The following is a 24,543-nucleotide window of genomic DNA, read 5'->3' as shown; positions in this document are numbered from 1 at the left end:
GTGACCACTTCTCCCCACATTTGAAGCATAATCCTTTGGCATGCATTTCTCTAAGCTTATTGTGAGGAAAGAAGTTGATGTTAGAATTGTTTTGAGATATTTTAGGAGCATTTTCAACTCTTGAAAAATTGCCTATTGTCTTAGCCACATTTTTGAAATTTTGTCATTGTTTCTGTGCATAATGCCCACCCTTTTTAGAGGAATAAACAGTGGAAAAAGTTAGTACTTTGTTGTTATAACTATTTTGATTGTTATAACCCCTATTTTCTTGCTTTAAAGAGTCTTTTGATTTGCTAAAAACTTGCCCATATTTTGTAGATTGATTGAAAATATTATTGCCCAAACTCATTTGCTAAAAATTTCATGCATCTCTCTTGTAGTTCAAGGAATATCTTCTTTTAGCCAATTGTGTGGCCTCATGTAAAGTTTTTGGTTGTTGAGCTCCTACCTCCAATGATAGAGCAGAGTCGAGACCAAAAAATTATTTATTCAGCTTAGCAAAATCTAAAATGCCTTCAACATATATGGAGAGATTCAAGTAGGTGTTGGAGTAGTCTCTAATGGACATTTCTCTTTGAGTATATGCATACTATCTTCTTTGGAGCCTTTCTTTTTCCAAAGGAGAAACAAAAACATCAATCATTGCTCGCTTGAACTCCTCGTAAGTGAGAAAGTTCTGCCCAATCTTGTGAATGTAACGCCACCAAGTATGGGTAATCTTAAAGATGATGAGCCGTGAAATAAATCTTGGCTTCTTCACTTCTAAGATAAAGGGTGAAGTACAATTCAAGCTTATTTATCCATTCCTCCCATTCCGAAGGTGAAGCATTATCCCCTTTGAAATTAGTGATATTGATGATGTTTTCCTTATATTATTTTTCATTGTAAGATGGCTGCCTATAAGAATGTTGCCTCCATGAATCTTTGCTCCATGAGTTTTGCCTAAAAGTAGGCGGCCCAAAACCATAATATGAGGCTTGACCATTTGAAACATGCTCTTTGTTTGGAATATCATGGGATGACCTTCTCTCATCATACCTTCCACCTTCATAAACTTAAATGTTGATTGCATTTTCTTTTTGTACATTTGAGGGCTGATGCTTAAAAGACTTGTAGAAGGGGTTGCATCCATGATAATCATCATCCCATCAATTGTTGGCTTGTTTCCCTTCATGTCTATGAATATCTTTTGGGCTGCTAAATTGAGGCCTTTAGGTATGAATGCCATGGATTTGTGAAGGGTGATGGTTGCCCCTCACTCTAGATGGTTCTCCCCTTTTAAAAGAATGCATAACTGGCTAAGAAATTTCTTTGTTTGGATGGGGAGGATTTCTAATAAGAGGAGTTACATGTGGATCTTCAATAGCTAGAGGTTCCCTTTGCGGCTTGCTCCCAATTTCCTTTATGGCTTAAATGAGTTCTTAGAGTAAAGATTTGTTGCTTTGCTATGGATAAAAAATTCCCTTGTTTACTTGTATCATTCCTTACAACAAACCTTGATTCATATAGATTAAGCCTTCATTCAAAGTCTTAAAATTATTAGAGAGCCCTTCATTCATATGTTCTAGCTCTTTTGAAAGTAAAAGGTAATCATTCACCGCACGCACTTCATGTGTGTCATCCCTTCCTTGGTGTGTGCTGTAAGCAATCCCAATGCTTAAATCTTCATTTATTTGTTCAACATTATGGGATTCATTTGTGTAATTTTCAACCTCTTGAAAGTTCCTGATACAATCATTTAATGCTTTAATAATGGGGTCATTCTTCTTATTCTTGGCCATTAGGAGACATTGCTGTAATAGTAGATAGTTTGTTATTTCTTTCAGAATATAGCACCGATCCTAATGCTTAATAGCTCTATGGGAAGCTTATTATATGGTAATGCAAAAATTTCAAAAGATTTGGACTTGGGTTGGAAATTTTGGATGGAACAATGACAAACAATGTCCCCCTATATGTTGTTTGGGTGCTGTCTCATTATACCTAGTGTTAGAAAATCAGCAATAACTTGAGCTCCTAATATTAGATTACCAATTTTTTTATATTTAAATTGAAGCTTAGGATCCCTTCTTTGAATGGAGCTATCAAGTCCTCAATTTGAATCAGGGCAAGAATTTCTATAATTGAATCTTCAAGTCTGAATAGAAGTTTCCTACACCCGGCCCACCACCTATCGTGTTTGACCTTGTGGGAGTAAGTTGAGTGGAAAAATACCTTGTAAACCTTTGTAGAAACTTAAAGAGGGTTATGGGCACATGTAGGGCTCAAGGATAACGTGTAGATTGGTACGTACTTGCTGTAAGACCTATAAAACTGTGATCACCATCTGTTAATCCTCATATGAATTGGACTCAGACTGTCCGATTCCTAGAATTGAACGCGGACGGTGTCCGAATCCTAGAATCAGATGGTCCAATTTGCAAAATCAAACCAACCCATCCTGTTCGACACGCACAAAAATTGGACCAACCAAAATTGGATTTTTGATTCCCAGAATCAGACTCCTAGAATCAGATGCACGAAAATCGGACACACAAAAATCGGACACTTGTCAAATTGGATGTCTAATTCCTAGAATTGGATGCATGAAAATTGGACACACGAAAATTGGACACATGAAAATCACACACTTGTCAAATTGGACATCCAATTCCCAAAATCGGACACACAATAATCAGGCCAACCGTTCGATCCACCCAACCGTCTAATCGGACACCCCATTTGTTCGGTCGGACGCGCATTACAATCGCATCACTCTATAGTCATACCAACCATAGGACTTGGACCTAACTACCAATCGGACCACTCTTTGGAATCGGACCCAGTCTAGTTGGACCATCCAACTCTGAGAGTGAGTCCACCCAGAATCAGACAGTCCTCGATTCTAGAAATCGGACCAATAAACCAGAACAAGAAAATAGAGACCCAGAGACCATATAGAGCTGGAAGCACATTATAGATCTATCACTCGGCTAAAATCTAGAGCAAGTAGTTCAAAACTTGGCTACGAATGGTCCTTTAAATCGCGCATGGTGTTTAGCGTAACATCCCTGTGGGCCAAGGGGACTGCCCCCCGGACCCCCAAGAAGACGGGGCTCTTTCCCTTCTGCACCTTCCCCAAGTAGGTTGGAGAGAAAACACACATTGTGACAGGTCCTCTTAATTAGATCCTAGTGTAGTAGTGGCTCTACACAAGCATAGATCCTCACTTGCAAAACAACAACCAAAAGCCCATACCCGAACAAAGACAAACAGAGACCCTAGAACCTCTATGGGCCAATCTAACTAACAAGGGCAAAAAGGCCATATGACAAAAACATGTGTAGGTTGCGTCCAGATTGTATCTAATCAAAACAGAATGCAACAACATCAAGCTACTACGAGGATGGCTAGACATGATAGTCTTGATGATAGATGCACCTTGAACAACACTGCACAGACAACCCAAGACATTAGTGGAAAATCCACATCTAGTTGTGTAGTTGAGGACTCAAAGGCATGCATCAGAAGGCTTAAATCTATAAGTCAAGACTTGAAAGATGAAGACATAATATTGCTTGCTTATCTTAGGGTCAAACTCACCGCAAAAAAAGAGCATAGTGTTGATGCTCTCATCAATGAAGGAGCTAATTTCAATATCTTGACCTATGAAGTATGGACCCTACTAGGCCAACCAGAGCTCACACCGACTAATGCAACTCTTAGTCCTTATGGGAGACACCCACAAGCACTTATAGGGAAGTGCAAAATCCTTGTAACTATTGAAATTGAAAGCTTGTCTATCCTATTCCATGTTTCTCCAAATTGTGCAAATTGTGGAAAGGAAACTCTCCTAGAACGACCCTTCAAAAGGGTGACAAAGTGTGAGGCTGATTATGTAGAGTAGAGGATTCACTTGACACTATCGGGTGTGAGGATAATCACAACCTTTAGCAAGGGTGGCCTCATCAAACCTCGAGGGAAAGACAAGGAATGTGCTGACATACCGGGCAAGCCTACTAACAAGAGTAAGGACTTGTTGGAAGAATTGATACAAGCACATGTTGAACAAAGAGAACCAGTGAAGCGAGGCCATGCTTGAAACAAGAAGGTAAGGAAACAATGCCAAGGATAGGCTGTGGACTTACAACTATTGTAGAAGACGACAAAAGAAGCCTAGGCCTTATATACAAAAGAATCGATGGAGAGCTAGCACAACGCCACGATGGATATCCGAAGCGTTGCTATGTACTCAAGGGTACGCATGTAACTAATGGATTTGGGTACCAAAACCCCCTGCTAAACCTTCTCTATTAGTTGAAGACCAGATCACATCAAAAGAAAAGAAGCGCAGGAGGAAATCTAAATGAAAATCCAAGTCTCAAGGCAAGAAACCAAACATGACTATTTGAAAGGTCGATCCTCAGCCAGCGTGCTTAACAAACGGACATAAGATGTAATCGTTGGGTGTGCACAAAAATACCATTAGTGCTCCAAGAGCCTTTGACTTTCCAAGAGGATGATGGGCACCACAAGCACAATGTTGCTCATGGTAAGGGTGATTACTCAACAAAGCAAATGGCAGAATCATCTAACAACCACGAGCAAATCTAGCCAGTGTCAAGTCCACCTAGGAGTCCCAAATCTCCTACATCTTCTTTCCCTAGACGGACACATGAAGCACAACAACGATCGTCAAGTGCAGTTGCTCAATCCCAATATCTCCATCTGATCTTCCAAATGTTCGAGGTGTGGGACATGACATCCCCCCTAATTCTCAACCTAGGGATATGCCTGTGCAATCCACCATGGCTAGCTCAATTGATGCTCGATCTATACAAGTGAATGCTCAAAGGGCAACAAAAGGCATGACCACTTCCGATCTGCCTAAGGACTTGACACCGCAATCCACCAATAGTAGCTAGTCCACTGAACCAGCTACTACTACTAATCACAACAATCATAGCTTTTGGTTGTGACAACCCCCCTTGTGGAACATGTCCTTAGCAATTCACCTGTGGAAGAGGTGTCGCAACCAGCATCCTTGACACCTCCAGCACTTCCAAAGCACCTAAAGCCTAGGCTTGAGGAGAAATCTCTCAAAGATTTGGCCAACAAATCTGACTAATGAACCATAGATGAAGTGTCTGACGAAGCTTGATCATAAGCTAACAACCATCACACGTGTGTACGTCCATGTGGACATTGGAAGGCCAACACCAAAGCACACAAAGCTCATAGCCGAACCCTTGACTTGGGACAAGCAACAACATGTTTGCTCTCGCTATGTGGCTACTGAAGAAGTCATAAAGGACATCTCAAAGGCCACAGCTAGAGAATTGTGCTTGATACACTCACTCTATACTTCTCAATGTGGGACAAACAAGGAAAATCTTGAAGCAATCAAATGAAAAGGGAAAGGACAAGGCAAGTTTGTGTAGAAATGGTACTCCAACCAGAGTTTGGCAGCTAGAATTGGCCACCAACTAATGACACTCGCCGCTGAGCAAAGGAAAGCCCTTTGGACATCAAGACATGATCGCATGTACGTTGCCCTGACCTCATTAAGAGTGTTGGAAATGGTCCATGAGGTCCAGCTTTCTATCACTATCCAAAAGCATCCCTTGTACAATAAACTGCTTCTAGAAGAAGATCTACAAGTGGCTAGCAGGCTAGGAGTAGGGAGCATGGTTCTTGATATTAGTACATATGTCTTTTGCCTCACTCAAGACCCTGCTATCCTAGATCTCTATGCTTCCCATCAATACAACCCTAACTTCTTCAGTAGTGGTCCCGTCCAAACCTACATGATGGGAACCCTAAACCATCTCTTGGTTCTACACTAGAGTCACCCAAACCTCTAGGGAAAGAGAAAAAAAGCTCTACACACAACACCCACTCTGATAAGAAGCAATGGAGGCATGTTCCAATGGGTAAGGACCAGGGGGTCTAGAGCAAATGTCCGACTAAGAGAAACTACCAAAGCAATCCAATGAGGAGCTAAACGAAGGGAATTTAGCTGAAGAGCTAGACTCTCCAAAAAGAGAGGCATTTGTACCCTCACAACCTAGAGAGATTATTCAACAAGCCGCAACTATGTCCCATGAGGACACACCAATAACAGAGAATGTTGAGGCCCGACCAAGCACATCAACAGCTGACCTAGTTCAGGGTCGTGAAGTCTACCAGGATGCAATTCACCACAAGATGCTCTATCCCTTGTCCATGCATAGCTCATTGCACTCGCTATCTCAATTGTATTGATGTCTCACATGCTACCAGAGGTTTGCAAAATCTCAAGTATATCTCTCCATCTCAACAACTGTTCCTCTAACTCAAGGCTGGTAACACAATTATCCTTGTAATATCCATTTTTCATATCCTTTAGATCTCGACATTTCTCAGTCCAAATGAAAGGTTAATTGCCTCAATGTATTGCATTGGTTGTATTCATTTTATTAAAAAAAAGGGAGAGTGAAAAAAAGAGAAAACAAAAAGAAACGAAAAGAAAAGAAAAGAAAAGAAAAAAGCACTCACGATCACATCACATCACCTAGGGGTTCTCAAATTACGTACTCCTAGTGACCTGGTTGGTTGGCTCCATCCATAATCTCCTAGCCCTTTTACACATTCCCCACAATTGTTTAGGGCACATCAAGGGCAAGACATACCTAGGGAGCTCGTCTCGCCTATGGTTAGACCTATCCCCTTGAACCATTTGCACAATTCTTTTTCACACTCCATCTCAGTGCCATTGCAATCAACAGTGCTAAGCAAGTCACGGAAAATCATGGAAAGTACATTGTACTCTTCAACCACTACTAGTAGCCACTAGATATCAAAGTTAAGGCATCAATGAGCTCAATTATGCTACATCATATCGTCAAAATCACAAATGATGTCTAAAGAAGCCTTCAAGTGTACTTCTCCTCAACATTGACAATTTTTTCCACCCCATCACCCTTGCTTCATCCACCCATTGCTACAAGGAACCAGACCAGCGGTCTTCTAACTACATAATATCTAAGTATGCGCATGCAATCACATAATATTCGCACCACAATATATACACAGTTTGGGTCCTCAAGTGCAGGAAAATACTCTCAGCTTGCTTAGAGTTTGACCTATCTCCCAAACTAATGAAACTACATATTGTGCACAATAAGAAGACTAGCACTATCCCCAAGGAGAGACCACGTATGAGAGATTTTCAATTGTAGGTATTGTAGACTCCAACGAAAGTACCATCAGCTCTTCATCAACACTCAACTCTGAATTCTTATCCTTTATCATCATGCAAGCCCACCAAAGAATCATAGCCCACCGCAGAATCCCCAAAAAATCAACACATGTGCCAACCCATGAGTGCAACTCCCAACAAAAACCAGTCCTATCACCAACTTCAACAACCCTATCACCAACCAATCAAGCCAACCAAGTGCCACCAACCACCTTCATCCGCACCACCAAACCTCCAAGGCAAATCACAACAGTCCCTTCTACCCACGTCTTCAATGCATGCCAAAGCCTGCTACCTATGACAGTGAGTGCCATGGGACGGGCACTCGTCTAGGAGGGGGTAATGTGAACAGGGTGGAAAATCTAGAAAATCTAAAGCGGAAGACATGGTTAAGGCAAAAGTGAAATGGAAGATGAAGACATGCCAAGAAAAATATGGAAACACAAGAAGTGCAAAAAAGTCCTAAATCAAGGAGAAAGTCACACAAGAATAAGCGCAAGTCAATACTTTTGTAAAAGAGCACGAGGTACATCATGATTTATTTTAAGAGCACCGTGCAAATTGTAAAGGTAAATGGGTGGTAGGAAAGAAGCTAGGAAGATAGGAGGACAATGGGAAAAAGGGAGGCCACGGCCGGCCATGTAAAAAAGGGAATAAGGGGATGACCGCCCAAAAGGGATTTAGGGTTTTGTATATAAAGTTGAAAAGTGAATGAGAAGCTCATTCTTGTGTGTGGCCAAAAGTATCTCTCTTCTTCTTCTTCTTGCTTGCTTGAGCTTGTGCTTGAGAGAGGGAGTGTGAGAGTGTGTGGGAGTGAGTGTGTGAGGGTGAGGGACCACAGTGGAGAAGCTCTCCATCTTCTCCTCTCTTCTTGTCTTGTCTTGTCTTGTCTTGTCTTTTCTTGTCTTGTCTTGTCTTGCTTGCGGCGATGGAGCTTGAAGCGTGGAGCTTGAGGATGGAGCTTGCTTGAAGCTTGCACTTGGATCATGGAGCTACCAGAGTGCTCGGGAGAGGAGGCAACTTGATCGGGTGTGGAGGTAAGATCACTATACTTGTAGAGATGGATAGCGCGTCGGCTATGTGAGAGGTAACCATTAGTGCTCGGATTGGAACACTTGAAACAATAAGCAGTCCGTGGGTCTTGGCGGTTGATCGCCTCTACACCATCTGTAGATATCCTAAAAATAGAAGATACCATGCACCTCTTCCAATCTTGTTCCAATGGAACCTTTAACCACCTGTGGTAACCTGAATAGGGCTGATCATTGCTATGCTACTACGCAACTCTGACAATGGGGAATGCACATCTTTAATGTTGATGAAGAATAGAAGATGAATCCAACCAATCAATATTTAACATAAACCACCATCCACGGACCAAGATTGAAGATCATAAGTCTGGCTTCAAGAAAGCTTTGTTCAATATGATTGCTCCTATATAATTTTCAGCTCCCGATGTATAATATTGCTCCAATGTAATCAAGAGAATACACTAATTTAATAGAAGTCTACAATGGCTTGTTGGAGAAGATCCTTTGAGCTTTGAAGAGTGTAAATTCTTGTTAGAATCAAGGATTCTAAGAATTTTCAGACATTGCCATGTTCAAGAGCTGAAAATGCCTTCAATCTTGAAGAAATTCTTCAATGTAATCCCAATCTTAATGGAATACCTTCAACGAAACCTTCTTGGGATTGTAGACAACAAAAACCCCATGAATTGAAGCCTCAAGGAAGAAAATTTTGATGAAGATTGATGGCTACCCTATTTTACCCCAATATAAGATGAGGAAAATGCTTCAATCTTGCTTGGACTGCCCTTGTTGTTTGCAACCAGTAGACTGAAATAAAACCCTGAAAGAATGATCAAATACCTCAGTATCAATGCCTTGAAGGTGCCTCAATAGGCTGGGAAGGTGCTCGGGAAGCCGGGGAGTGACGGGAGCTCGGGGAGATCGGATATGGCTGCCGGGATGGAGATCCAATGCATGAAGCGAGTCGATGCGAAGGCCAGGAAGCACCGAGTCGAGCTCGAGCAAGAGAATGCCAAGCTCTGATACCAGTTGAAAGGTGAGAAGGATCGAAGCTTGCACGCGAGCTATGGCGGGAGAGCAAGAGCAAGAAAAGAGAGAGACAAGAAATGGGAACTCCAACCGTCACAATGTGTGACCGGGCCTTCCTTTATTCAAACTGTCACTAAAAGAATAAAGAATAAAGTGACGTGACGGGCGCCCGCCACCTGTAGTGTGCAGTGGCGGGTACTGTCAGTGTAGTAATACACGGGGCGGCACGGCGGAGGCGCCTTTACCCCCAACATAAAGTAGCTACCTATATTGGGGTAGGATTTACTAATAATATGATAGAATATAAAGGCCTGATCATGGGACTGAATATTGCTAAGAAAGGTGGTATTTTCTAGTTACTAGTAAAAGGAGATTCCTAATTAACCACACTCATAACAACTCCATGACATTGTCATTGAGAGAATTGCTTAGACAAAACCCTGCACTTTGGCAAGGATTGAAGCAATGGGTAGAACATAGTAATGACCATAAGCTACTATGACCATAAGCCGCAAGACTTTCCAAACCATGATGCCATGGCACACATACCAAGCCTAACACTGAATCCCATGTCTAAGTCCCCAGAAATAAATACCTTTTGGGAGGGCACTGAAATGCATGTAGTCTTATGTGTCGTCGCCTTAGGAGATACTATACGAAAGGGGATAGTGGACACGGGAGAAAGGGTTAGTATACTTAGTCATGTAGTCTCGCAAACTTGGGGAAACCCACCAGTGGAAATCACAAGAAGGTTCAATGTCACCCTATTGAATGGGATGAAGGCTAGACCCTTTGGAATCCTAAAGGACTAGCCACTAAAGATAGTGGGAATCCAATTCTCAGTGAACTTCATAGTTATGAAAGGAGTGGATAATGATATCCTGCTAGGGAGGCCATGGATGAGAAATGCCAGAGTAATAGAGGATTGGGGTAATGGCGTAAGATTCTTGGGCAATAGATCTGAAGCAGTCCGAGTAGAAATGGACACGTGGAGGAAGACCTCACCTGTGGATTTAGATGCCATCTCTAACCTACTAAAGGGGGACTCAAAATCAAGAAGCGATTATGGGTCTCTAACAAAGTACATTCCTTGCCTTGAGGATGAGTGGATTGGATGCATGTGTTGGCAACCATTGATCTCCCATTCTCAAAGGAAGAGGATGAATATAGGCAAGATGTAGACTCCACTAGCACCCTTAGAGTGCCACCAGTTCTAAGCTACCCATAATACTTGTGTGCATGATGGTTGGAAGCCCCATGGGCTGCAACATCAATCACCTATCATGTCCCAACAAACAAACTTGAACTTCATGAAATTCTCAAGCACTTGTCAAGAAAGCTTGCAAGTAACCCAACCACCAACTTGAAGCCCCTTAAGGATCTTCTGGGAAGCAAAGAGTGGAAATGGAACAAGGTGCAATACCTAAATTTTTCATATAGCTAGGCTCTCATGACAAGTGAGATCGCATCCAGAAGTGGGAACCCTACAAAGCAACCTACAATCCCAGTCTAAAACTTCTAACGACAATGAGTATGAGGAATTTTGCTCCACCAGTGAGGAGAGCAAGGAGGAAGTATAGACCATAGAATATGATATAGAAGGAAGAATAATTGAGCATATCAAAGTAGATTCTAAACCCCAATAGATAAACATGTTTTGATTGAGAAAAGGAGTTACCAAGGTAGATTACAATCGAGCTTATCTAGAATCTCTTGAGGTGGTAAATCAGAGTAAGTAGGACTATCTCGTCCTTGCACCCCACTACTATTTGGAGTTGAGACAACTTTAGTGTTGTGAGCACTAGGGGAGACAACTTCTTCCAATGAGGAGGGTGAGTAAAATTCCAAGTTGGTGGCAAGCACTGATAGTGACCTCAGGATACCTCAACCACTTGGGACACCTAATGCACCAAGGGGGACCTTCTAGTCCACATAAGGCACATGAAGTTAAGGGAGGAAAAAAGGAAATAGTCACAGTCGACAAAAAAGCTAAATGATAGAAGAAATACTGGGACTTGTCCAAGCGCTTCACAAAGTATAAAAAGGGTGATAGAATAGTGGTCTTGATAGGAGCCAAACAGGAAGGGCAAGCAAGTGAACCCATCAAAGGACCCAGTCAAGGTTAAGGAGGTCAACTTGGTGAGAGGGGAGGACAAGCCTCAACTTGTGTACATAGAGAATGATCTAATTGAGAAGGAGAAGAATGATCTCATAAATCTCCTAAGGGAGGTCACTGATGTATTTGCATGGAATTGAAGGAAATAGATCTATGTATTGTGACTCATAACATTTCCATGACCCCCAATGCAACACCAGTCAAGCAAAAATCATATGTAATGAATCCTAAGCATGCACATGATGCTGTAAAGGAGGAGATTAATAAGCTATTGAAGGCAGTATTCATTTATGAGATAGAACATATAGACTTGGTATCACACATAGTCATAGTCATGAAAAAGAATGGGAAGATTTGAATGTGTATAAACTACAATAAGGTCAATGCAACCACCAAGCGAGACAATTACTTGCTACCATACACAAAACACATGCTAGAGAGAGTGGCAAGAAAAAGAAAGCCTATAGCTTTCTAGATGGCTTCTCAAGCTATAACCAAGTGCAAGTCCATTTGAACGATAGGCACAAAATGGAATTCACAACCAAATGGGGAGTGTTTGTCTACATAGTCATGCCATTTGGACTAACTAATGCTCCTACTACCTTCTAGCACCTCATGTGTGCCATTTTTAAGGACATGCTTAGGAAATGGTTGGAAGTCTTTACCGATGACTTATGCATCCACACCAACTAGGAAGAGAACTTGGAAAATTTGCGAACAGTCTTTGAATGGTGTTGGCAACACGGTCTCTCATTGAACTCCTCAAAGTGCCAGTTTTGGGGGTAAAGCATGGTTGCATCTTAAGGCATGTCATGTCAAAGAATGGGATAGCCATAGACTTTTCTAAAGTCAAGGTGATTATAGACCTTCCCCCTCTGACCAACTTCAAGGGAGTTCAATGTTTCTTAAGTCACACATGATACTACTAGTGACAATTTGTAGTACTGAACTATGCATTGATTGCTAGACCTTTGTACAAGCTATTAATAGTATTCAAGTAGACCCAAGAATGTCAACAGGCCTATGAAAGGATTAAAGAGGCTCTAACTTTAGCACCTATCTTAAGAGCCCTTGATTGGTCCATTAGGTTTCACGTGCACATTGATGGATCAAGATTTGCCATGGGAGGAGTGTTGTGCCAACCTAGCAAACATAACCTAGACTATCTAGTGAGTTTTACTAGTAGACATCTCACAGAGATAGAAATGAACTACTCCACAATGGAGAGAGAAGGGTTAGACATGGTATTTGCCATAAAGATGTTCAGACACTATCTTTTAGCGACACCCTTTACCTTCTTTGTGGACCATCAAGCATTGCTTTATCTTGTGAATAAACCTTGTGCAATGGGACAAATTACCTGATGGTTACTTTTGTTCTTGGAATTTGACTTCTTTGTGGTCATATGCAAGGGAAAACAACATTATTTAGTAGATCATATGTCCCGCATACCAACATGAGAGGCTGCTAGACAAGGAATTAGTGAGATGACCTATCAAACAGACATCTTTTCAAAATGTTTGGTGAACGAGAATTGTTTAGAGTAGACTTCACACCATATTGGGTGGAGGACATAGTCCACATACTCAAGAATGGACTACTGGAACGACTAATAGAGAACACTAGATTAAAAAGACTCATCTTGAAGATCCAACAATAATAGCAAGCTAATTGTATTAGGTAGGACAGGAATAGGATGGGGACTTTTAAGAAGATGTGTTTGTGAGCATGAAATGTATGATATACTCAAGGAAGCACATTACAGAATAACTAGAGGGCACTTCAGTGGGGACACTATTGCACGCAAGGTACTCCAATCCCGATTGTGATGGCCAACATTAATCCGTGATGTTGCTAAGTTTGTAAAGCATTGCGATAAGTGCCAATGGACTAAAGTCCCTACTCGTAAGGACAAAATGGAGTTGGCCCCAATGAGTGCACGCCAACCATTCGAGAAGTGGGGAATTGATTTCATTGGCCCAATCATTCATGCAACTTAATACTCCCAAGACAAATACATTATTTTTGCCACAAACTATCTCACCAAGTGGGTAGAAGCGAGCAACTCACAAAAATGACCCAAGGAACATAGTTAAGTTTTCTTTGGAAGCAAGTAATCTCACAATTATGGCTGCCCCCTATAATAATCCATAGGAATTCCTCTCCATACTATTTGCATGCCAATGGTCAAAAATCCAAATCCACAAATAAGATATTGGTGGGTATTCTTATGAAAGTCATCTCTACCTCATGCAGTGACTAGGACAACAAACTTATGGCAGCTTTATGGGCATATCGAATGACATACAAAACAGCCACAGGAGAGACTCCATTTAGGTTGACCTATGGAATTGAAGCTATTTTTCCAATAGAATTCTTTGTTCTCAGCTTGAGAATAGTAGCCCAAGAGTGATGGGAGGGCCAAGAAGCATGGACAAATCACCTAGTGGACTTGAATGCCTCAATGAGACCCATCTCATTGCAACCCATACTCTAATCTCTATGAAAAGGCATGTCACAAGATTTGGTTTGACAAATATGTCAAGCAATGAGACTTTGGGCAAGGAGATTTATACTTGCTATACTCTGTCAAAGGACACAAGCAAAAAATGAAGTTTAGAGGATTGTGACCCTTCAAGGTTTGTACTGTCCCCGGGGAAGGTGGAACTAGAAACCTTAGAAGAACAGGGTATATGTTTCTTCAATAGAAGTTGTATCAAAAAGTACTACTCCCCATCACATCCACTTCATGAACCTCCGATAATGGACCCACCGTCAAATGTGAGGGTTACGACCATCATAGAGATCAAGGATGCGGATGAGGAATTAGCAACACTAGCCTACCTATAGATCATTGTGACCTTCCAAACGGTATGCACCCTTGATGCACTAATTGATGAGGGGGACTCAGTTTTTACATGCTACCCAATAAGCAAAGTATTGGCAAGGAGACCCTGCTAGGATGAGCATTCAAAAAGAAAGTTCATTGCAATGTAGACTACGATTTATAGCACATCCACATTGTCATTGAGCACGTTAGAATTGTAATGGCTTTTAGCAAGAGCATTGTAGTTATCCCAAAACCTGTAGTGCTACCTATAGTAAACCTAGTGTCCACCCTAAGGAGGGGAGTGGTACAGTTCAATGTGCTTCCATGGTACCTACTCTATCACATCAAAGAACCACAGTCCAAACACTCAAGTGGGTTCCAAAGCATAAACCATAGTTTCACAAATGTCAAACATTGGGTGTGCATAATTTCCATACCTCATGCTCTAGGCCTAAACGGTGGAGTTGGAACTCCTATAGTGCACATGTGACTAAGCAGCACTGGGTTACGAAAGCCTTGCTATGAGCCCAAGGATACTATGAGGGTAACACCTCACTGTGGTTTCCCAAACTTGCACAAATGCTAAGTTGGATCCTCAATCTCAGGCCCCACAAACCAAGCTTCTGCAAAATCAATCAAAACATGGGAGGAGAAGAACTAAGATAGAGGGTGTTCAATCCTTGAGTGCTCAAAGGGTCTATCAACCCAAAGTTCAATCAAGAGTCCATGAGTAATCGAGCAATGCCTTGTTGCCTAAAGACTCTAAGACAATCACCAATAACCTCGATGCCAATGCACCAATTGAGTTGCAAACCTCACAATCCAATCCTACCACACCCCCATTGAGAATCTTCCAGTGGAAGTGTTCAAGTCAACTTGTCCTGGTCAACCAAACCCAAGCCACCAAAGAACCTTAAGTTGCCATGACCACGATGATCCATTCTTGAAGTGGCATCCAATATGGCCATGGCTAGAGGGGTTAACTTGGCTACATGCATCCAATGGCTGGATTCAACTTTCACACTATTTGCTAGATGTTATGAATGTTTAGACTTAGACCTACTTGACGAGTCTATAGCAAACGAGGTATGCTCCTTACTATGTTCTTGGGAAGAATACAAATTCATCTTTATTAAAACTTCCACTATTGCAAACAAGATGATTGGCAATGAAATCTCATGAGAAAAGGCTGTAAGCCAATGCTTGATCACATCTTATAAAAAAAGTAAAATTTCCATGCAATCCCAGGAACTTTCTGAACGACTGCTATGAACCTAATTGATGAGTTTGAGAGAGTGTCTCTTCAGCTGATTCCATGATATTGGAATCAATTTGCCAATTCAATGGCAAATTATGCTTATGAAGAAGACCTCTTTTTCAACTATGGTCCTAGTTTAGATATCTTCATTGATGATGAGACAAGACCTGGTCGATTATGGGGACTTTTGTTAGAACATGCTTTATATGGCAGGCAATGGTTAGTATGGGTAATGCAAAGAATAGCCTAGACCAATTTACCATTGTTATCTTGGACCCATAGGGTGATCAGATGACATTTTATGCATACACCTCTAGCTATATATACATGAGGTATGGATCATAATCTAATGCATCTAGTTTAGGGCTAGGAGCCCTCTTTTCTCCTTGGAATGGAGTGTTTTATTGTATGTTAGTACTACTCCAAGGAGGGATGTGTGTATAAGCTATATTGGGTTTTGACTTTAGGCTAAGAGGACTGACTTTTTTGGATGCACAATGTTATATTTTGTTAGGCGGGCAAAGAGGGCCATCTCAATTGTTGTGCAATGTTATATTTCATTAGGCAAAGATCCATGTTTTTTTTTTGTGTGGGTAGCTTTAATGGCTTTCTATTTTAGTGCTATAGCAAAACGTCAGAGACAGAGTGCCTGGAGCGAGCCTCTTGCTGTGTTGACACTTCTTCTAGCTAAGTCGAGGCAATCTCCTTCCTTTATGAAGTTATTTTTCTTTATGCTAAATGGTTATGTATATGTGGGATTTTTCTTTTATTGGGGACTAGTAGTCAAGGCATGAAGTCCCAAAGTTTAGGTTATGTGTATATGGAAAGGTCCAAATAGTTGTGTGCCCTTGTGAAGACATTATTGAGCACTCTAAGAACTATTTTAGAAGGTCGTCCTAGTGACCCTATTCTATTAGCCTACTAGGCGTCCATTTTCTAAAGTTTTCACTAGTTGTGAGGTAGTTAGAGAAGCCTATAAATTTAAAAAAAGATAATTAAAAATATTTATATGTGGAGACTGCCAAGAATCGTATGGTGGGGGAACTTGCTTGAGCTGCTGCACCAAACACACACTATATACACAAGAGGAATCTCACTGAAGAACACAAGAAGAGAGATAGAGGCCAAAACGTTTTCTTGCTGATTTTTTCTTCTCCTTTCACATACTATTAAATATACACAAAGTATAGATAAGATACAACATAAAGGAAAGTGGCCTACTAAGTCAAACAGTGCATAACAAACTACACTAACTGACTTGCACTATATCTTTGCCAGTTGTAGGTAGCTGTAACAAACTAAATATAATAAGTGATAAGTCAGTGGCCATGTGAGTATCATAATGACCATTAATGTGCTATTTGTAGATGTGAAGACCCATCTAGCTAGGTGGTCCATCATCAATGTCTACACGTGTTGAGCTTGCCATCTCAACACTCCCCCTCAAGCTCAGGTCTATCTCTACAACTCCAAATAAGCTTCAGAACTTTTGAAGCTTCTCTACACCCAATGCTTTTGTAAAAATGTCACAAAGTGGTAGTGCATCTCAATGTGTTTTGTTCTAGCATGGAACACTGGATTCCTAACTAGTTGTATGCTGCTCATGTTGTCACAATGAATGACAACTAGACCATCTCCTTGCACATCCAAATCACCTTATAACTTTTGCAGCCATACCACCTCACATGCTGCCATAGCAGCACCTCTATACTCATCCTATGTACTCGATAAAGCAACTGTAGGTTGCTTTTTGCTGCTCCATGTAATTGCTGCACTACCAAGGGAAAATATGAATCCACTAGTAGATCTTTTGTTTGATATGCTACCAGCCCAATCTGTATATGTGTATTTAAATAGATGTAGATCCTTACCTGCCTCATAAAAAAGTCCATAATGTAAAGTGGACTTCACATACCTCAATATACGTCTAACAACATCCAAATGAGGCTTTCTAGGCATTTGCATAAATTGACTGACAAGGCTAGCAACATAGCTCAAGTTTGGCCTTGTGATAGTCATGTAAATCAAACTCCCTACTATTCTCTTGAACATAGTAGGGTCTTCTATCTCATCCCCAATATCAGCACTCAACTTCACATTTTTCTTCAATTGTACTGAAAAAGGCTTACATGTTGTCATACCATACTTGGATAACATATCCAAGCCATGTTGCCTTTGTTGGGATAGCCATATACCATCATCACATTTGATCACCTCAATACCAAGAAAGTATCTCAAGTCACCTAAATCCTTCCTCTCAAACTTCTTCTTCAAGAAGTCCTTAACTTTAGCAATCCCATTGTCATTGTCACATGTAATAATCAAGTCATCCATATAAATGACTATGATGACCAAACCTACATCTCCCCTTCTCACATAAAGTGAGTGATCAACATAAAAAATACAAAATCCAATATTGACAAGATACTCTCCGATCTTGTCAGACCATGCTCTAGGTGCTTGCTTCATCCCATAGAGTGCCTTCTTTAATGTGCACACATATGCGGGATGCTCTAAATCCTCATAACCTATTGGCTGCTCCATATACACTTCTTCTTGTAATTCAACATGCAAGAAGGCATTATTAACATCCATTTGTTGCAAACTCCAACCTTTGGCTCTACTGCCAAGTCAATCACGCATCTAATAGTTGCCATCCTAGCAACTAGACTGAATGTCTCTTCATAATCTATGCCATATGTTTGAGGATATCCTTTTGTAACAAGCCTAGCCTTATACCTACTAATGGAACCATTTGCATTATGCTTGACTTTGTAAACCCACTTACAACCAATAGCTTTCTTACCCTTAGGCAAGGGTATCAAATCCCAAGTCTTATTAGCTTCTAATGCAACCATCTCCTCATCCATTGCTGTATCCCAATGAGCATGACCAATTGCATCCTTAAAAAAAGTGGGCTCAACATTTGCAACTACCTTTACCATATAAGCATAATGTTGAGTTTCATAACCTTCAAAACCAAATCTTTTAATAGGGTATTTGACCCTGCTAGACCTGCTACAACTGGATCACTCCATGGAGCCTTTACATTACTATGTGCTCTCTATACACCTGGTGTCGTGGTTGAAGGAATACCAAGCTTATCATCCAAACTCTCTGAATCACTAGAATCTCCATCAAGTCCCAAATAACTAGTAGATGCATCACTACCATCCAACACTTTCTTCTTTCCTTTGTCTTTGCCTACAACACTTATAGATCCACCTGAAGATGTGGGGCTACTCCTTAGTCTCCCAGACCAAGGGCTCACTGTAGGTATACTAGTAGATGATGTTTCTAGTCCACTAAGACTTTATGATTCTTGCTTTTCTTTTTGCACATAGCTATCATCGTCATTATCATCATCCAATACATCACCAATTGGTGCATATTAACTACTCATCTCATAAAAAATAACATTCTTGCTCACTCTAAATTCACCTGTGATAAGATTATCACAACGATACCCTTTCTGCTCTAAAGAGTATCCAATAAACTTTACATTTTTCAATCTTTGGATTAAGCTTCTTCCGCAGCTCTCTAGCACATGAACATATGCAACACAACCAAATACCTTTAAGTGTGATACATTGGGTTTCTTGCTTGTAAAGCATTCTTCAGGGATTATCCCATGAACTAAAACTGTGGGAGTTCTGTTCATAATATAGACAATAGTATGAATAGCTTCAGACCAAAAATGTTTTGGCATATTCTTTTCAACCTGCCCGTGCAAATTTTGTAATATGCCCATTTTTTCTTTCTACAACCCCATTTTGTTGTGGGGTATACCTACAAGTAAATTGCCTCTTTATCCCACGAGTTCTCAAGAAGCCACTAAACTCATTAGAGAGGTACTCTCCCCCTCCATCTGATCTCAAGCACTTAGCTTTTAAGCCTGTTTTTGTTTCAATAGTGCCTTGAAAGATTTAAAGTACTCAAATACATCACTCTTTTCCTTCATAAAATATACCGATAGCTTCCTTGAACAATCATCAATAAATGTGGCAAAGTATTTGCCACCACCAAGAGATAAATTCTATGTAGTCCTCCAAACATGTCTATGCAGCACTTTATCAATGCTCACTTATCTGTCAATGAGAAAAGGGTTGTCTCACCTGCTTATCAAACTGGCATGATTCACAAACTTTATGAAATTCTACAACTCTAAGAGAAGGCAACCTTGTAACCAACCCTTCAGACTGCATTAATTTTAATATTTACACATTTTCATGTCCAATATTTTTATACCATATTTCAATGTCTACAACCACTCCTTTTTCTTTAGCATACGTAGCAGTATCCATTGCAGGAATTCTAGCATCTAAAGTGAACATGTGACCAACTCTACTTTCTTTTGCGACCAACCTGCACTTATAATTAAAGTCTTCTATAAAATAACCATTTGCATTGAATCAAACCTGCAACCCTTGCTCTACCATTTGGCCAATAGACACTAGATTCTTTGTGATTGATGACACATGCAATACATTTGTTAGATTCTTTGTTTGGCCATCATGCAAGGACAAGGCAACCTTTCCAATGTGTGAAATTGGGTGGCATGAATCATGACCCAGTATAAATATAAGCTAGATTTTGTAAGTCCTACATCTCTCCAAACCATTCAACATGACTGGTCATATGATTAGATGCATCTGAATCAATCATGTGTTCCCTTTCCTGTAACTATATTCATCATATACTGCATAACAAATAGATGCTCATTTTTGTCTTCATTCTGTCGTGAAGATAATGCATAGTTTTCTTGCTGCAATTTGCTACTGCAAAAATATAATCCTTCTTAGCATAACAATGGGATGCAATATGACTTGTTTTGCCACGATAATGGCAAACAATAGCAGAATTTCCAAAATCTCTGTTCTGCCATCCACCTCTTTCTCTAGAGCTCCCCCTACCTCTAAAGTTTCCTCAGACTCCTAAAACCTACACTTCACCAACTTGCTAATTGAGCCTGTTTTGCTAGTTATCGCCATCACTATCCCATACCACAGCCTCTCGAAGAGGATCTACCACGTCCCCTTCCTGAACTTGAGTAAAATTCTTGGACCTATTCACCATTCCTTTAGACGAGTCACCCTGTATATTGATCTCTTCGGTAATCATGAGAGAGACTAGCTCATCAAAATCTGAAAATGGCTTTCGTACGTATACAAAAGTGACAAATGATTTCCATGCCTTCTCATTATTAAGGCCACTCAAAGTGGATGAAACCAGATCATCATCATGAAGCATTGCATCAATCGCTACTAAAGCATCTGCAATACTCCTCATCTTCAAAACATACTCATTGATATAAAATTTCCCTTTTTTCAAGGTATTCAACTCTTGCTTGAGTTGAATCTTTTGTGCCTTTGTATTTACTGAAAAGATGTTCTCAAAAATTATCCAAGTTGCATGTGAAGTTTCTGCATTCTTGATATGTGCCAGCATAGTATTATCAATGACTACTGCAGATAGCCAATACATCACCTTTTTGTCTTTTGCATTCCATTCTTTCCATGCCTTTAATTCATCTACAGTTGGAGGGATACTTAGCTTTGGCTCCTTTTCTTCACCTAAAACAAACTCATAAAGGCCCTTTCCAATGAGGAAGCTCATCATACAGAACTTCCATGAAGGGTAGTTGTTCTTATTGAGCTTCTCAATAGTGGGATTTCCATTGTTCTCTGCCATTATCACAAAAAATGATACAACATAGCAAGCTAGTCTTTTGCAACCTTTCACAATAAGTGCATAGCAATACACCAAGCAACTTTTTCACTGATTGCTCAACCATACATATAATTTAAAACTTGTTTGCAGATAATTATTATGTTTTATTCTTGGTAAATACCTCAAAAATCACAAATTCAAAATCTGTAACCTATGCACCCACTTTCAGTCAATACAGCTAAAATCACAGTATATCTTGAAATTGTTGTCTACAACTTTGCGGCTCTAAAACGGGGCCTAAAATGGCCTCAGATGCCCAAAAAAACTGTGGGAATGGTCTAAAGGTCTAAGCTACAGAATATACAATGCTCTGCTCGTATACCAAATCTCACAGCAATTAAATATTTTCACTCTATCTTGCTTTCGGTGCCTCCATAGGCACTATCCCAAGAGAAAGAGTGGACGATTGGGAGTATTGAGTGTTGAAATGATATGTTTTTTGGGCAGATTTTTTGTTATTTTTGTTGTTGAATGGTTATTTTTTGTGATGGATTGTTTGAATTTGAAGATGTTTTAAAGTGTTTGGAATGGTTTGAGTATGTTTGAAGGGTTTATGATGGTTTTTGATGAGGATATGCTGTTTTGTAGAGTTCTGTAATTTTTTCTATTTGGTTCTATAAGGTTTGATTTTCTTTTGTTTTCTTTTGTTTTATTTTTGTTTTGGTAGTTGAGATGATTGAATGAATGTTTTGAGAGATGGTTGAGGTTGTGTTAAAAGGTTTATGAAAGATTGAATTGGTTTTGGTATGGTTTTTATGATTTTTATAGTCTCTGTTGATCTTCTGTAAGGTTCTGTGGTTCTGTTGTTCTATATTTCTGTTGCTCTGTGATCTATTCTGTTCGTTTCTATTGAGTGTTATGTTGGATGTATGGATGTTTTGGGAAGTGTTTTTGCTTTAGGAAAGGATGAATGGAAGCTCTATTCAAGCTAATTGAAGTGAAGAAGTAGCTACTGAAGATTCACAAAAGATTACAAAAGAACAATGATAGAAGCCAAATCTCACAGGATACTATGATGTCTATGGTGCCCTTTCATATCAGATATATATATATAGAGAGAGAGAGAGAGTCAGAGATAGCCAATTCTATAAAAACAATGTATCTACTATGAGAGATAGAGAGAGAACTATGAAGACATTGAAGATGAATACTATGTGATTGATTTCCATTCAAAAGTGGTGTATTCTTTTATGTTACTTGTTCTATTGATGGATTCTATGAAGATGTTGAAAATTATAGTTGATTCTATTAAATCCATGGAAGATATCTACTATGATGCTGCGTGAAGATTTGTTCTTTTCCTTGTTGTGGTTCTCTAAAGAATGAAATAAAAGCTTGTTGATGTTACAAGATAGATTTTCTTGCAATAGAAACCCCTTTTCCTTGGTTTTCCTCTTGGGGCTCCATGTTTTTGGTGCGTAGTCGGGGAAACTTGCCATCAACAAGCATCAGAAGAGACTAAAAATGAAGAAAATGGCATTGCCAAGAAGAGAAAGATTTAATGGATGCTTGAAAAGTTCATTCTTCCACTGAAGATTTGGAGATTCTCATTATCCAAGCCACCTTTTATAAGAAGTTCATCCCTTAATGGCGGAACCATAATACCATCATGATGCAAGCTCTATGTGGTGGACTATTTTCTCTTCCTGTTGAAGCAGCATAAACTTGCATCTTGGTGGCAAAATTTTTGGGAACAAACTGAAGGGTAGAAATAGAGAGAATGACCATCCATGGAAGATTTGGCATTCATTGAGAAGTTTTCAGACATCATCAAGTAGGAGACCGTGAAGAAGCTTCAGGAGTTGTGGTCAATGGAGGTTCACAAAAATAAGAAAGAAAAGAGTTGGAATTTGTTCGTGGATGCTCAATGTGGGAGCTTTCGCTCAACCGCCAAGACCCACGGACCGCTTATTGTTTCAAGCATTCCAAGCCAAGCAATAATGGCTACCTCTCACATAGCCGACGCGCCATCCATATCTACGGGTGTAGTGAGCTTACCTCCATGCCGTGCGAGTTACCTCCTCTCTCGCCACTCTGGTAGCTCCACGATCCAAGTGCAAGCTTCAAGCAAGCTCCATCCTCAAGCCCCATGCTCCAAGCTCCATCACCGCGAGCAAGAGAAGAGAAGAGAAGAGAAGAAGAGAGAGAGAAGACAGAGAGCTTCTCCACCCCACGGTCCCTCACCCTCACACACTCACTCCCTCACACTCTCACACTCCCTCTCTCAAGCACAAGCTCAAGCAAGCAAGAACAATAAAAAGAAGAAGAAGAGAGCCACTTTTTGCCACACACAAGAATGAGCTTCTCATTCACTTTTCTACTTTATATACAAAACCCTAAATCCTTTTTGGGTGGTCATCCCCTTTTCCCATTTTTTACATGGCCGGCCGTGGCGGCCCTTTTCCCATTGTCCCTCTATCTTCCTAGCTTCCTTTCCACCACCCGTCTACATTTACAAATTTCACGGGTGAGAGCCCGGCACTCCTTGAATTAAATCATGATGCACTTGCGCTCTTTTACAAAAGTTTTGACTTGTGCTTTTCCTTGTGCGCCTTTGTCTTCCGTTTCTCTTTGCCTTGGCCTTTGTCTTTGTCTTCTATTTTAGCTTTCCGGATTTTCTACTGCCTGGCACCCTTTTACAAGATTTTAGGGTGTGCCTTTGTATTTTAAAATGCACCTTTCCCCTTTTGCATTTTCCTTGGGCTTTTTAAGGTTGCCCCTATGCTTTTGGCCTTTTCTCCTCTTCTCTCTTCTGTTGGGCTACCTTTTTTTTCACCTTTGCCCTGCATCTTTTTTATTTTCTTTTGCTTTCTTCATGTTGGGGTTAACATTAACCCCCTCCTAGATGAGTGCCAGTCCCATGGCACTCATCGTTGCAGGTAGCAGGCGTTAGCATGCACGAAGACGTGGGTGGCAAGGGCGTCTGTGGTTGCCATGGCGGAGTGTTGGTAGAGGTGGAGAGGAAGACCATTGAGGGCACATTGGTGGGTTAAGTGGTAGGTGGTAGGGCAATGGGAGTTGGGGGTAGGGTTGTTCTTTGGGGGGTTTCCCTGATGGAGTACAATGGCAAGTTTACAGGGTGATACGGAGAGGAATACAGAGTTGAGTGTTGATGAAGATGGAACGACACCCTCATTGGAGTCTTAATACCTGCAATTGAAAATCTCTCATAGGTGATTTCTCCCTAGGGGCTGTGCTAGTCTTCTTTATCGTGCACAAGACACAGTTCAATTAGTTTGGGAGACAGGTCACTAAGCAAGCTGAGAGTATTGTCCTGTACTTGAGGACCCAAACTGTGTATATACTTTGGTGCAGTTATTATTTGAGTGC

Source organism: Lygodium microphyllum, chromosome 3, assembly GCF_053477565.2.
Source record: "Lygodium microphyllum isolate KBCC chromosome 3, Lygodium_microphyllum_v1.1.10, whole genome shotgun sequence".
Classification (NCBI taxonomy): domain Eukaryota; kingdom Viridiplantae; phylum Streptophyta; class Polypodiopsida; order Schizaeales; family Lygodiaceae; genus Lygodium; species Lygodium microphyllum.
The sequence above is the reverse complement of the archived record's forward strand: the minus strand, read 5'-3'. Positions refer to the sequence as shown.